General features: G+C 38.5%; 2 long non-coding RNA genes across 3 annotated transcripts in view; one reads left to right on the top strand and one right to left on the bottom strand.

Annotated features, from left to right (window-relative positions):
• Positions 1 to 15,930, top strand: part of LOC147355178 (uncharacterized) — a 99,140-nt gene that overhangs the window by 59,963 nt on the left and 23,247 nt on the right. The window lies entirely within an intron of this gene.
• On the bottom strand, positions 6,479 to 7,672 carry LOC147355179 (uncharacterized). The gene is made up of 2 exons (XR_015144359.1): positions 7,550 to 7,672; positions 6,479 to 7,083 (listed from the first exon to the last, which is right to left on the bottom strand). It is a non-coding gene; the product is annotated as an uncharacterized LOC147355179 (long non-coding RNA).

Raw genomic sequence — 15,930 nt, 5'->3', positions numbered from 1 at the left:
TATATATATATATATATCTCACTCAGTTATGTCTGACTCTTTGCAACCCCATGGACTGTAGCCCACCAGGCTCCTCTGTCCATGGGGATTCTCCAGGCAAGAATGTTGGAGTGGGTAGCCATTTCCTTCTCCAGGGAACTTCCCAACCCAGGAATCAAACTGGGGTCTTTTAAATTGGAGGTGAATTCTTTACCAGCTGAAATACCTGGGAAGCCATATATACATATGGCTTATAGATACATAACTTAATATAGCTATTATATATATGTAAGGATATATAACTTAATCACTTTGCTGTGCACCTGAGGCTAACATAGCATTGTAAATTACACTTCAATTAAAAAAATAGTTAAAAAACAAAGGAAGAGGATGTCATGTCATTACTACCTAAGTAAAGACCACACCACCCCTTCTATGGCCACTTGCTGGACTATTTTCAGAAACAGTACAGTAGTTGATAACCTTGATCAGGTTTTTATTTTCCCACATAGCTAAGGGCATCCTAATCTCAATCTTAGGGGAATGAGGCAAGTTTCCTGAAATAGTCTTATCCTCTGATTATTCTTAAGAATTCCATGATCCTCATTCCATTTTTAAGTTAATTTTTGATTACAAAACAAATATCCCTCCCTCCCAACCTCCAAAAGTAAACCATAAAAGAGATTACAGGGTTAGGACAAGGTCATTTAGAGGAGAATCCCCTTTTCACTTTCACCCCATTTATAGAAGGTGAGAGAGCTCAGTGAAAAGGGTCTCATTACAGGGTGACCAGCTGACCCACATCTGAAGGCACTTTAAGGACTATGCAGCCTTAACTTCTGCAGGGCTTTTAAAATCCCTGATGTATTCTGAACTCATAAAACTCTGACATTTACTTACTAGAAAAAGTTTTAGTTCAGAAGAACTCAACTTATTTTCCAATATCTCTCATTGATTGCAGCCTGAACTCTGGTTAGAAATTGTTGCTCCAATAGTGGATGGCTTTCAGATCTTCAGGGAGCAGATAACAGATGTTTGATAAGGGCTGACTAATGATGCCTGCTTCTTGGTGGATATGTTAAAATTTTAAAATATTTTCAAGTGTTAGGTGCAATATTGCTCTGTAAGATAAAACAAATAGAGATTCAGACCATTCAGATGAGTAAAAATATAGACTACATACACTGGTATAATTGTAGTTGATCTTGTAACCAAGAAAACATAAGAGTGCTTTCGATATGTTGGTGAGCACAGAGGAAGAAAGTGCCTGTTTAGCAGAGGAAGGGAAAAGTTAACTATCGGGAAGGGTGTGCTTCCAATGCTAAGATGGGGAGAAGTGAGTCAACTCTGATAGCTGAGGGCATGTTGGCATGGATCGTGATTGGAGAGAATGAGGACTCTGTCTAAACTGAAAAGGGACTGCTGATTGGAAGGAAAGGAACTACCTTTTGTTTGCTAATATCATTGGTCAGGCCTTTTGTGATGAATATGGAGAATGGATGCCTAGATCCTTGAGTCTGTTGCCCATCCCATGGGAGGGTTGGTCACATGCAGCCCTCTGGGGTTTCCTCAGCTGCACAGAGTCACCTTGCCTAAGGTCACCCTGGTGATCAAGCATCAGGTATAAAATCCAGCCATTTTCGCCTTACCTGGGGAAATTCCAATGGCTCACTTTAGCTCTAAAGCTCCCCGTGGGGTCAGCGGGAGCTGTTGTCAGGTCTGCATCAAAGCTCAAACTTCCCTTTGCCCAATCCCTTTTTATCCTCCCTCCCCAGGTGCTGATCCTAAAAGCACTCTTTAATAAATGTTCTAGAGTCCAATTTCATCTCACAGTCTGCCTCTGGGACAACTGACCTGTGACACACTTTCAGTATGCTCTGTTGATTAATCTTCATAATAACTCCCCAAGGGTGGTTTTTTAGCTCTCTTATAAAGGTGAGACCTAGGTGAAATACCTCACCAGAAGTCACACGTGCTTGGCATCCGTATGTTGGTCTGTTTAACCACATTATTCATACTCTTTTCAGTGTATCATGAAAAATGAAAATGAAAGTTGCTCAGTCATGTCCAACTCTTTGTGACTCCATGGACAGTCCATGGAATTCTCCAGGCCAGGATACTGGAGTGGGTTGCCATGCTCTTCTCCAGGGGATCTTCCCAAACCAGAGATCGAACCCAGGTCTCCTGCATTGCAGGCGGATTCTTTACCAGCTGAGCCACAAATCATGTTGCCTCCTAAAAGGATTAGCTGCAGACACACAGCTTCAGGCATGTACAGTAAAGATTGGATAATTACTTGTGTGCCCTCATTCAGTCAACAGTTATTTAATAAATACTCACCAGTGTACCAGAAATTTTATAGTTAGAAGGAAAAAAAAACATAAAGCATGAGATGGATGTCGTATTTCTGTAAGGGGTTTGTAGACACTGGACAGGATCTGGTGTCTGCTCTATAATGCCAGTCTACAAGTCAACTTGGACAGTATCTTTGAAGATCAGCCTTTCTCAGCTTTATTTCTTTTGGAATTATAACATTTAATTAGAGATTATTGGAAGGACTGATGCTAAAGCTGAAACTCCAATACTTTGGCCACCTCATGCGAAGAGTTGACTCATTGGAAAAGACTCTGATGGTGGGAGGGATTGGGGGCAGGAGAAGGGGACGCCAGAGGATGAGATGGCTGGATGGCATCACTGACTCGATGGATATGAGTTTGAGTGAACTCCAGGAGTTGGTGATGGACAGGGAGGCCTGGCGTGCTGGGATTCATGGGGTCGCAAAGAGTCGGACATGACTGAGGGACTGAACTGAACTGAATTAGAGATTAAAGGAATAAATCATCTAAGATTTCTATTTGTGCCTTTTTAAAATGAAAACTTAAAAATATATTTGAGAAACAATATAAGTGCATAACTTTCCCTAAGTAGGAAGGTGAAACAAACAAGTGTTGTTTTGAAAGAATCTATAAAAACTGATGCTAAAAAGTTGCTACCAAAATAATTGTAACCAAGACAGCTATAAAATGTCAGAAGATATATACACTTGGGAAAGTTATGTACTTATATTGTTTCTCAAATATATTTTTAGGTTTTCATTTTAAAAAGCACAAATGGAAATCTTAGATGATGCATTTTGATTATGATTCATTCGGGAAAGAAAAAGAATGGATTTGTACTAAAACAATCTTGGCCCAACATCAATAGATTGGCAAATGAATATTCATTTATATGTTTTGAGTTAGAACAAAATATTTAAGGTATGTATGCATTTTTTTTTTTTATGATTCCCTTTTTTAACCAACTTTTTCTGGAGGCCAAAGTTACTGTTAAACTGAGGTTCTTCACATGTTTATTAAGAACATGTATCCCCCCAAATAGCATATCTCATAAAGAATATATCAATAAAATTTGTTGTATGAGTGAATCACCCAAAAATGTATGAGATGAAAATCTCTGTGTGAAATATGTAAGTACCACATGTAGATTTGTGTACTTTGCTTCATTGGGGTCAATATTCAACCTTTCTTCTTCTGGAAGAAAAATCATATCCAGTCGTTCTTTGTTAGTGGCCAACTGAATGAATTTGGCTTTTTTACTTCTGTTGTATTTTTTTTTTTTTAAATGAGACGTTTAAAATAGTTATACAAAGAGGCAACACATTGGAAAGACCAACTTAGCTAAAATAACAGCGAAAACTTCTTAATTATAAGCTAATGTTAATCAGAACCAAAACAAAAACCAAATCTTAATTTCATATAAAACTATGACTATTTAACTTTTCCTGTAAATATACTTACCCTCAATCTATAGTTAGCTGCCACTTTACTGTCTCTTTCACCTTGGACTTTTCTCCCAAATCTCTGGATCGTTAACAGCCTTCATTTCTGTTGTGGGCTCGTTAGACTTTTCTACACGTAATATCTACTTTACTACAAGTAATATCTACTTTTAGAACTGCTCTATTTTCAACATGCAGCCACATAAGGACAATATCCTATCTTGGCTTTCCCTAGGCTTGTATTGATTTTCCACACATAGAGAGTGAGAAAGTAAACATGAAGGCTGCTGCTGCTGCTAAGTCGCTTCAGTCATGTCCGACTCTGTGCGACCCCATGAAGGCACAGAACTGTGCTTGTCTTGGTGACCAAATGGCTTGGGTTAAGATCTTTAGTTGGAATTCCTTCCTGGATCTAAAATTCTGGAATTTAGCTGTGTTTGGTAAGAAAAGCAAGAATGACTCTGGGAGTAAGAGATAATTCTATTGTACAAAGACAGATTTTTAAAATAAAATTTATAGAGTAAATAAAAGTATAAACTTTGACTATGTTTTATAATTTAAATCAGGATAAAACTAATCAAATTTGAAGAAACAAAATCATTTAGGAATATATTGTTACTATCCCACCAACATCAATATTGGTATCCTTATTTATCATTTTAAAGTAAAGTAGAAAACCAGCTTCACTCATCCTGAGTCTTTTCCAAGGTCAAAACTTTTCATGGTTTATGGTTTCGTCTTGGTTGGTAACAGAAGAGCTTAGGGTTTTGAAATAATTCAAATTCAAAAAACAAAAACAGTTCCAGAGGTAATTTCACTGGGCAAATATTAAGTAAAGTTTTTTTTTCTTTAGGAATTATTAGTCTTAATATAGTAATATGTATTGTAAATTTCCAAGAGAGTGAGGGATGTTGTACATAGTGGTTTATAAACCAATGGAAGGCTCATATAATAAATATCTTGAAAGATAAATTGATGTGTCTTGGTGACTGATTAAATACAAGAAGTAAGAAGGAATGAAACAAAGGTAAAAGATGTTGAAGCTGGGAAATTATTTAAAAAATCTCTTTGCTATTTCATTGCAATCATTTGTCAAATTTCTACTACATGACAGGTACCACAGATGAGGGACTGGGACTTAGAAATTTAAGTAATTTGTCAAGGGTCATATAGATAATATGTGGTTGTCACAATAGTGCAATCACAGTGTACTGAAATGATTGATGGAGAGACACCAAAGACATAAGTGAAAGGATGTGAAGTTCCTTTCATCACAAAGGATGTGGAAGCTTATGGTACCAATTACACAAAGCAGGAGGCAACACACTGCCCTCCCAGATGGAGGTACAGGTGCAGCCCGTACGTGCTACAGAGTGTGACAGTTCTGCCAGATGAGCTCCGCTTTTTCTGTAAATCCATCTGACCATCTGCAAGTCACCGGTACAAAATAACGCTTCCACATTTAGTGCTTGCTGTGGATCCAGTGAATAAAAGGTCAGTTTCCCAGAAATGGCATCTCTTAGAAGGCCCAGGCTATCGATGTTCCCGAGGTTCATTATTTTTTTTTAAAAATATTTATTTATTTATTTGGCAGTGCTGGGGCTCTTGGATCTTCATGGCAGCACGTGGGATCTTTAGCTGTGGCATGTGAACTCTAGTTCCCTGACCAGGGTTTGAACTCAGGGCTCCTGCATTGAGAGTGTGGAGTCTTAGCCACTGGACCACCAGGAAGGTCCCTCGTTCTTACACATAGTAACTGGTAGAGCCAGGATTTCACTCCGGATCTACTTTGTTTCAAAGCCCCACTTTTCTCCCTGGACTTGACTGTTGATTTTGTTTACTGATGAAAGAGTGCTGCCGCCAGTGTTTCCTGTCCATGTAGTGGCCACGAAAAACACACTGTCATTCTCAGGCCTGTCTTGCTTTGGTCCCTTTGTCATTTCCTGTTGCTGCTGCTGTTATTTTCTCTGCCTTTCGGAGATCATATGAGGTTATTTCTGCTATCACTCCCGTGTTCATCTTGAGACTTCTTTTTTTATGCTCTTTAACCTTGATGCCCTTAATTCAATGACAAAGCCTGTCTTCACGGCTCCTGTCTTCGGTCAGCACTCTGACGTGTGTGAGGCAATGTCCTCCCTGTAGTGTTAGGATATTTACCCTTTCTTTTCCTTTTTTAAAACCACACACAGGTTATTACAGAGTTTTAAAACAAATACTCCTTTTCCTTCTGTTGAGAAACTTAGACACGCCTTACTGGGAAGTGGAAGACTTTAGTAGACATTCAGAATTATCCAAAATCTTCTCTCCATTAATGGCTTTTATTATGAGTATTTTCCTAATTCTTTAAATTGCAGCTTCCTCCTATTGGATGCTGTGTACTATGCTAGCAACATCAAGATAAATAAGAAGATGTCCTGATCTTTGTGAGTTCAATGTCTCAGAAGATAGATGCATACAAATAAATAACTGATGCAATGTAAAAAATGCAATGCCAAAAGGGTGTTAAAAGTATCTGGGGAATAAGGAAGAGCTAGATAAAGGGTGTAGCATTCAATCTGGGGCTTTGGGAAGTGAGAAGTAATTCACTAGTTGGAAAAGAGAACAAAGGACCAGCTAGGCAGATACACGCAGATACATGGGGTTGTGAAACATGCATGGTGCGTTGGAGGAATAAATTGACTTTTTTTTTTTTTTTTTTAACAAAAATTAGAGTATAGTTGCTTTACAATGTTGTGTTAGTTTTTATTGTACATTGAAGTGAATCAGCTGTATGTGTACATATATCCCCTTTCTCTTGGGCCTCCATCCCATCTTCCTCCTATCCCACTTATCAAGATGATCACAGAGTACCAAGCCGAGCCTCCTGTTGGCTATCCGTTTTATACATGATAGTGTGTATCAATGCTACTCTCCCAGTTCTTCCCACCCTCCCCTTCCCCTGCTGCGTCCAAATGTCCAGTCTCTACATCTGTGTCTCTGTTCCTGCTCTGGAAACATGTTCATCTGTACCATTTTTCTTGGTGCTCGATATAAAAAAACAAAGAACACAACCAAAATATGGGCAGAAGACCTAAACAGACATCTCTCCAAATAAGACATACAGTTGGCCAAGTGAAAGTGAAAGTGTTAGTCATTCAGTTATGTCCTACCCTCTGCCATCTCATGGACTGTAGCCCGCCAGACTCCTCTGTCCATGGAATTCTCCAGGCAAGAATACTGGTGTGGGTAGCTGTTTCCTTCTCCAGGGGGTCTTCCCAATCCAGGGATCGAACCCAGGTTTCTTGCATTGTGGGCAGATTCTTTGCCATCTGAGCCACCAGGGAAGCCTGAGAGAGATGGCCAAGAGGCACAGTGAAAAGACGCTCAACACCACTAATTATTAGAGAAATGCAAGTCAAAACTACAATGAGATATCACCTCACACAGGTCAGAATGACCTTCAACAAAAAATCTACGAATGATAAATGCTAGAGAGGGTGTGGAGAAAAGGAGTCCCTCTTGCTCTGTTGGTGGGAATGTAAATAGATTAATTGATTTCTGAAATGCATGAAACACAGAATGTATGGAGAAGAACAGAAAGAAGGGATCATAGATCAGCCTTATATGCCATGCTAAGAGTCGGGGCTTAAGACTATAGGCCATGGGAACCCCGTATTCCAGGTTCAGTCTTTGTACTAATAACCTTGACTGCTCCAAGATCTTCCCTTAATTTTTGCTCAGTGGTAAAGCTGGGCAACTTAGCAGCCAAGGCAGTTTCGGATTTCAAGAAAAAAAAAAAAGGAATTTCCTTACCTTTCCTTACCATCAGCCTCTACCAAGAAAGCCAGGAGTGATTGTGGTAACATTTGTCAGGCCAGACTGGTTTCTCTACCAATTACGCTGCAGTTTTCAGAACCAGTATGACTTCCATACATGGAATACTGGTTTGGTGAAGATGAGAGGTTTTTTTTTTTTCATTAAAGCCTTTTTCTAAGTGAGCCTTTCTAGGTGACCTTTGAAAGCAGTTTGTTCCTGTGCATTTGAAACATTAGTATAATCCTTGGGCTTCCCCAAATCATTTAGTGTCTGAATGTAACACTGCTCCTGTTCAGAACCCATGTACTTTTTCTGGAAAGGTTGATCATTGTCTTTTCGAATGAATGAATAAACATTTCTATGATTTTTTTTTACAAATTTTATCTTGATAGTGTCTTTATAAATTCATTTCATTGCCTGTGTTGCTCACATCCTTTTTTAGGAAAACTTGTCATACCATAGTCCTGGGAAAGCAACAGGACCCTGTGACCTTCACTAAGTTCCCAGTTATTGCATGAACATTTGACCCAAGGACAACCAATTCCTTTGCTCATCAGTGATAAAGCAAACATCTTTTATTTTGATTTTGTTTTTTAAATTAAGAGACCTTGAATCTGTAGACAGTAATGCAAATGTTGATTTTTCCCACCCACTCTTATGTTGGAATAATCTTTCTTAGATTTCCTCTATCCTACCCTTTTAGACAACTGAAAACACACATGCACCCACTGTGTTTTTCTCATGTCTGTTCATTAATTTAGCAGTTGTTTTTTATTTCCAGTGTGTATAGTACTGAGTTCATTGTCACAAACCCTAATCCTCTAAGGCATGGTGTGGAGAATTTCTAAATAACCTTGATACAACGTCTATACCCATTTTTTTCAGGGTGGCAGCATAAGAACAGATTAAACACTTCCCATAATAATTTATATTCACCATCTTATTAATATGATGACTCTCTATTGTCTGCCTTAAATCAGGCATGATTATTAGCTTTGTATTATGACCAAATAAATGGTGTAGTGGGCTTTCTGCCAGGTGGAAGGGGTGTATGCAACACACACACACACACACACACACACACACTTGCCTGGACACACATACAGTCTGATTTTTTAAAAGGACAAAATAATAATGACTACAGGAGTTGAAATAAGCACAGCTTGGAGGTATTGCTTAATTTATTTCTCTTACAATGTATATATATTTATGTAATTCCAAGAAATTAAGTGAACCACAAAGTTGTTAATACCTTGAGGGCTTTTATGTAAACAAGGAATCACATAGGAGGGAGTCAATTCAGTCTTTTCTTGGTGTTCAAATATACCAATCACTGCTGCTGAAATGATTATCCAGCAATTTACACCAATTGTTCCGATGGGGGCGTCTGCTCCTTCCTCAATTATGGCAGCTACTGCTTGTTCTTTGTAGCACTGAAGGTGAAGCATAAGGGCACCGTATTACACAGAGGAGTGATTTATCTTTGCTAAATGGAAGGAAATGATGGAGTGTTCCACTGAGCAACAACTCAGCGTTAGTTGCTTCTGTTTTGTTTTTGTTTTCTTTTTTTCTCTGAGATTGCATTTGGGGCATTTTAACCTCAACTTTGCAAACCATTTTCTTTCTTTGGATTTATGAGTTCTTTTCCTGTCCTTCGGAGATTCTACTCACAGGAACATGCCGGTCCCTCACGGTCCCATTGAGTTACGGTGAGAGACCGGCAGACAGGCTCTGTGACCTCACCCCGCCACACCGCGAGCTCGTGGTGTAGACTGCACCAATTGCGTGAGACGGCCTACAAGACCACATAATAGAGGGGATTAGACGAGAACAAAAATTTCTTTGCTTTATTTATAGTATCATTGTGGAAGGATGAAAAGCTGTAAGTCAGCTTTGCCTGGGTGTGGACATGCAATAATCCACTCAAAGCTTTGATTGTTCCCTTGACTTTGCCTTGTAAAAGTTTCTGTGGCTCCTGTGGATTATTACTTCATAATGCTTGGACAAACATCAATTAACATACATCAAAACGTTCCCATTTGTGTCCCTCTCTGAATGGAGGAGACCCAAAAGACACAACGAGTTAGAAACACTTGCATGGAGGTTACAGGAGGCTGCGTGGGGGACACAGGTGTGCTGTTCTGAATGTGTTGAAAATACTGCATTTCCTGTGGAGCTTGGAGTAATTATCAAGCCAGACCTCTAAAGAACAGCTTACTGGAAACCTTAGCTATTATAAGAGCTATTTTTTTAAACCTGGGAAATCGGTTGTTGAAAATCAGATGAAGCCAGTGAATCTGGCTGTTGAAGTTGGAGACAGCAGAAGTTATATTAGTTTTCATAGTCACTTGAGAACTTTTAAATTTTTCTCAGAGAGCTTAAGATAGGATTTCTTTCAAACAATATGCATAATAGAAATATACTTAATGTAAATGTTTTAAAATATTTATGTATGTAGAGTTTTAAATATATGCCATTTCTTTCTGTCTGGTTTACTCTTGTAGGGATTTTTTTCTACTCATGATGTCAATACTACCTGTGGCTACAACAAAGTCATGGATAAACTATTGTTTTTATTGTCACTTATACAAAATTGACAACAGATTTTTGTCCAGTGTGATAGCATTACATGAATGTCAGCTCCAAGTCTTTCTCAATGTAAGTTTATCTGATAATAATGAGTATATTTATCTGGAATGTCCTCAGGATATATTCATGTTGATAATAAACATTGTAAATGATTTGAAAATGTACAATGGAATAAATCAAGAATGACCTCATTTTCAGATTATTTTGTGTGTTATTACATAATACCAAGGGGCTTCCCAGGTGGCTCAGTGGTAAAGAATCTGCCTGCCAATGCAGGAGACACAGGTTAGATCCCTGGGTTGGGAAGATCACCTGGAGAAGGAAATGACAACCTACTCGAGTATTCTTGTCTGGGAAATCCCATGGACAGAGGAGCCTGGCGGGCTACAGCCCTTGGGGTTGCAAAGAGCCAGACAGGACTTAGTGACTAAACACCAATAACACAAGACTTCCTTTTAGGGAAATTTCATTAACAGGCTTCAATAATCCTACCAGGTCAATTTGCTATAATTCACAAATCCATGTGGTTAGAGTGGTATTAAGTCTACTCATTTTGTTAGACTGTCTTATAAATCAAACTGATGAGTTCTTTTTCGCATTCATTTCTTTTGTTTTAGCAAATATTTGTTTTAGCAAAAAATGTACTAATGGCCTTGTGTTAAGGGAATAAAAAATACAACTGACTTCTGCTCAGTAAGAAGTAAGAAAACTCTCCTTTTGTATATGAGTAGAACTTTCTGAAACACTAGTCTGCTAAGCTAGGTAAATTATCAGTTTGTCCACCTGGGAGCACAGGGAGAAATCTTGGTTCTCTGGGAGGACAGAGCCCTAAAACGAGCTATCTTTGGTTTATTTTAAAGGAAAGGTGGCTCTGACATTGAAGACAACCTGATTGTGACATGGAATAAAATAACATCCGCAACTTTCACGTTCATTCTTTTACATCTTTGACATTCTTTATCCCCCAGAACGGTAACCCATGCACTTCCTTCATCACAGGCTGGCCAATGGGGATACATGATTCAGGCAAAGACTTCACCTGGGGCTGTGTGCACCCTCTGTGCCCTTTCCACACTGACACATCCTGAGACTAGACTTCGGCTTCTCTATTTGGTACATAATTGCAACCACAGGCAGTCTCTCTCCATATGATCCTTTAAATCAATTAGCTTCTATCACCTGGGTGGATGGGATCCTATTTCGTACCATCATTGGCTCATCTTTGTATTGAGTACGACTGACCTTTAAGAGATAGGCATCCAAATAGGCAAGACCTTGTCTTCTGATTTTGGTTCCGTTGACTGTGCAAACTTGTTTTGCTCACTCATTTAATTCTGCTGGAACACTATACCTTTTTGGAGCTTCAACAGAGTGCCCCAAAGGAAGAAAATTTGGCATGGAGGGAAAAACATGGGCTTTAAAGTCACTGCTGTGTCTATCACAAGCTTGTTAGTGACAAGAATGATTTGTGACAATGTGTGATGTGTCCAATGCCCTTGGGGCACTTGTTGGAAGCCTACTAATCGGTAGTTGTTATGCAAAAAGTCCCATTTCTCCCATTTCAATTCCTTAATCTTGCAGTTTTAGTTCCTTTTGATCTTGATCTCCCATTTACCTTATTTGACCATGGATGTAGAAGGAGCAGAGTGCGAAGAGAATAATAAGGATGAGGAAAAACATGGAAGTCCAGTGAGACAGTGGCCAATTCATAGCCATTTATTTGTAAGTAAGATTCTTTTAAGACTTTTCACACTCAGGAAGTGCATTTAGTTTAGCCTCAACAGGCAGTTGTGTTACTTGTGCATGTATTACTCTATTGCATGGATAAGGGGTCACTTTATCATAAGCTTGTGTGAAACTTTCTTACGCTGCTTGGAGGAGGGAGCCCTGACCTGGTTAAATTTGAAGTTTAGTCTATTTTTATAAAAAACCATTTATTAAAAAAGATATTATACTTCCAAGGCCTTTTCCCATCAACTTGATTTTTTTTGGGTTGCCTATCACATGGCTGTATCATTTTTAGATACTAAATGAAAAGCATGTGTAACAGAGCACATAAATGCACTTCTGTCCATGTTACCATGGGTAACGTCCAATATGAAATATGGGTTTTCTTGAAGTAGAACACACTACTTTAATTATTATGTGCAGTTTGGAAGCATGAATATTTATACAATTAGAAACTTGGAAGCATTGCACAAATTCTTTAGAATTGGACTCTGACAGAGGCATTTTTTCCCCCCGAATATGTTCTATAAATGCAGACCAAAGATGAAATACTGTGGCAGGCTTAAATTCATTGGTTCTAGAAAAAAAACGCTACAGATTTGGTCACATGAAATAAAATTGTTAGCACTGAGCCCCAAAGTTGCTTGAATTGTTTTTTTTTTTTTTACTGTGTGTCTATTTTTAATTGACTGATGGTAAATGCTTTTGTTAGTCATAACTTTTGTTCACTTCGGTGTGATGAAAATGAACTTGTGCACAGTATCTATGTGGCTTATTAGAATATTTGAACAGTGCATTTAAGATTGTAAATCAGGTCTTATTATAATTCCTTCTTAACTGATTTAAAAAAAATTTTTTTTTCCCTTTGGGTTCTAATTTTTCAGGGCAAAGATAGATCTTCTTATATACTTTCCAAAATTAATTTGACTCATATGGAAATGAATAAAACCTATTCTCTTCACTTAAAATACACATGTATATACATACATAAGCATACACAATTAAAATTCAAAACATAACTCATTCTTAGAATTTTTAGGACATGGGATGACTCTGTCTTGTCTTCATAAAGAACTGTGACTCTGTTAAGAGTTTTATTTTAAAGTTTCCTAGATAAAAGTACTGTTGAGAGGTGTTTATCTGTTTCTCTCTCACTCTCCCTTTTTTTGTTTTTGCTGCTCAGCTTGAATCTGGGCCCTTGGCAGTGACAGCACAGAATCCTGACCACCGGACTGCCAGAAATTCCCTAGTTGAGAGTTTTGATTCTCTGCTAGTTTGAAATATTGTTTATTTATTAATGTTATAATAAATTTACTTGAGTTTTTATAATATAAGTTGCTGAGCTTTGTATGGACTGTTGCACCATAGATTTCGAATGAATCTTAATAGTAATTCTGTATTTGACTGAGTACCACATTGATAGTATTATTTAATAGGAAAAAGAGCTCATACCAAATCCTGAGTTTACTGAAGTTTATTAAACACTGTTTTGTACACTATATGAATAAAGCCCCAAATCACTGGTCCTTAAGGAAAGTTTGAGATGACGTATCAGCAAAGGAAAATAATCGTTCTCCTTGAAAATATTATTTAGGTCTATCAGTGATTACAAATACTGAGATCAAATAAGATGCTATAATTGCCACTCATCTTCATTCTGTTTGAGCTTTACTGTAGTTGCTTTCTTACTTTCCAGTATCATCAAAGGGAAAAGAGCCTATGGTTCAGGGAGAAAGTTCATGCAATAAGTTGATTATCAAGTGCAGTTCAGTGAACACCAATGAGCCTATGTTGTTTCAAGGATATATTAGTCTAAGTCTGTGAGAGATGTTGCAGTCTCCTTCCCTCCATCTTCACTCACCCACCTTCAAGCAGAACTGCAACTGCTGATGACCTTAAAAAGACAGGAAAAGGAATTTAGGTTTAAGCCAACAGGGGACAACACAAGCTGGCATCTGTGCCCTTAAAAATGTTGCCTTGCTGAGGGTATATCTTCAATATTATGGAAAATATGTTATCTACATCAAACATTTTTGCTTTTGACTTAAGACATTAAGGAAATCTGAGATCCTTTAAGGCTTCCAGTTTTAAACACATGCTTTGAAAAGATTTCAGAAACAATAGATTCAAATAGTTGCTCCAGAGGATGAGGGCTGCTGCATGGGAGAGTCTTCATGAAACTTCTGTAGTCAGATTTTTTTTTATAAGAAGGACTTTTAAAGGGAGCCATGAGTAAAGAGATAGAAGAGGGTCAGCACTGAGGGGTGTGAGGCCCCCCTGAAATCTGTGGCCGTGCATAGAAGGTATAGGGAACTGGAGTGGGAGGGGGAATGAGTCCTTCCTTAGACTGAACTTGAAGCCTTCCTCCCTTACCTATGCTCCTGGGAATGTACAACAGCTGCTCACCATCCAGAACATTCCAATATTTAATCTGCCAACTTTTTCTGGGGGTGAAATAATCCTGATTCCTTTAGGCTTTCATCATGGTATCTGTTTTTTGGCTCTTTAATCATTTTCAGAGTTTTTCCTCCAACTTTGCTCATCACAATTATGACTGGAAGCTCCAAAGGAGGACTCCTCTGGTGGGTGTAATGGGAACATGACTAAAACCACTTTTAAAGCATCCTCCATTGGCAAGGCTAAATCACTTTACTGTCTTCCTTTGTTTCTTATATGGTCTGCTTTCAGTAACTGGGCTTAGGGGAGGCATTGCCAGAGGAAAGGGGAGCCACAATTTTAACTCATTTTATTTTTCTGAAAACAGAAATTTTCGTAGTAGCTTGTGTTTGCCTCTCTTTAATTGTGTTCTGATTTTTTCTAGGCTATATTTTTCTATTTGTCCAGTCTTATGGGCAGAAGTATGGTATTCTACTTGTTTTGTGGACTTGTGTGCATGCTAAATTACTGCAATCGTGTCCAACTCTTTGCCACCCCATGGACTGTAGCCCATCAGGCCCCTCTGTCCCTGGGATTCTCCAGGCAAGAATACTGGAGTTAGTGCCATGCCCTCCTCCAGGAGATTTTACCAACCCAGGGATCAAACTGATATATCTTACATCTTCTTCATTGAAAGGCAGATTCTTTACTACTAGTGTCACCTGGGAAGCCCCCTACTTGTTTTGGTTGCAATTAAAATTATAGTAGTGACTTCTGTTAGTGATATCATTCATTTATGTATTCATTCATTCATGTACGCAAGAAATATTTTGAAATATTTTTGAACTCTTAGCACTTGGAAAGCTGTATTCTAGGTGGCACAGTTAAGATGGTGAACAAAAATACATATAGTTTCTGCTATGACTATGTCTTTATCTTCAAAATAGAGAAATTAATGAATATATGAGGGATTTTGTAGTTAAAAATTGGGGAATGTGACATAAAGGGAAGAGCAAAACTGTATGTGAATGGAAAATAAGGAAACCTACTTGAGAAGAGATAAGCTAAGCTAAGTCACTTCAGTCGTGTCCGACTCTGTGCGACCCCATAGACGGCAGCCCACCAGGCTCCCCGTCCCTGGGATTCTCCAGGCAAGAACACTGGAGTGGGTTGCCATTTCCTTCTCCAATGCATAAAAGTGAAAAGTGAAAGTGAAGTCGCTCAGTCGTGTCTGACTCTTAGCGACCCCATGGACTGCAGCCTACCAGGCTCCTCCATCCATGGGATTTTCCAGGCAAGAGTACTGGAGTGGGGTGCCATTGCCTTCTCCATGAGAAGAGATAAGGCTTCTCCAAAAAGCACGTGACCTGAAGTCTGTGTTAAGAGCTACATTCTATGTGGAGGGAATACCATGTTCAAAGTATTTTATATTTGTCATGTAGTCAACAGAATCGAATTTCCTTACATTTGTGCTGACTCCTTGCAACCCTTTTAGTTTGTGTTGCCTGTTTCCCTTTACCTTATTGTAAGGAGTCCCTCACTTGAGAGTTTCTGCTATATGCTGATCCCTTTAAGGGATTTTGGATCTTTTCTGATTAAATAACATTTTGTACTGTTTTATACCATCCTGAATTTCAGAGCTGAGTGTAAACTGATTGATTTGTAAACTGAAATGGAGACATCAA

The sequence above is a fragment of the Bos grunniens genome, chromosome 17, assembly GCF_055505025.1.
Source record: "Bos grunniens cultivar Pamir isolate PY7600 chromosome 17, Bosgru_T2T1.0, whole genome shotgun sequence".
Classification (NCBI taxonomy): domain Eukaryota; kingdom Metazoa; phylum Chordata; class Mammalia; order Artiodactyla; family Bovidae; genus Bos; species Bos grunniens.
Note: the sequence above shows the minus strand (reverse complement) of the source record. Positions and strands in the feature narration are given on the sequence as shown.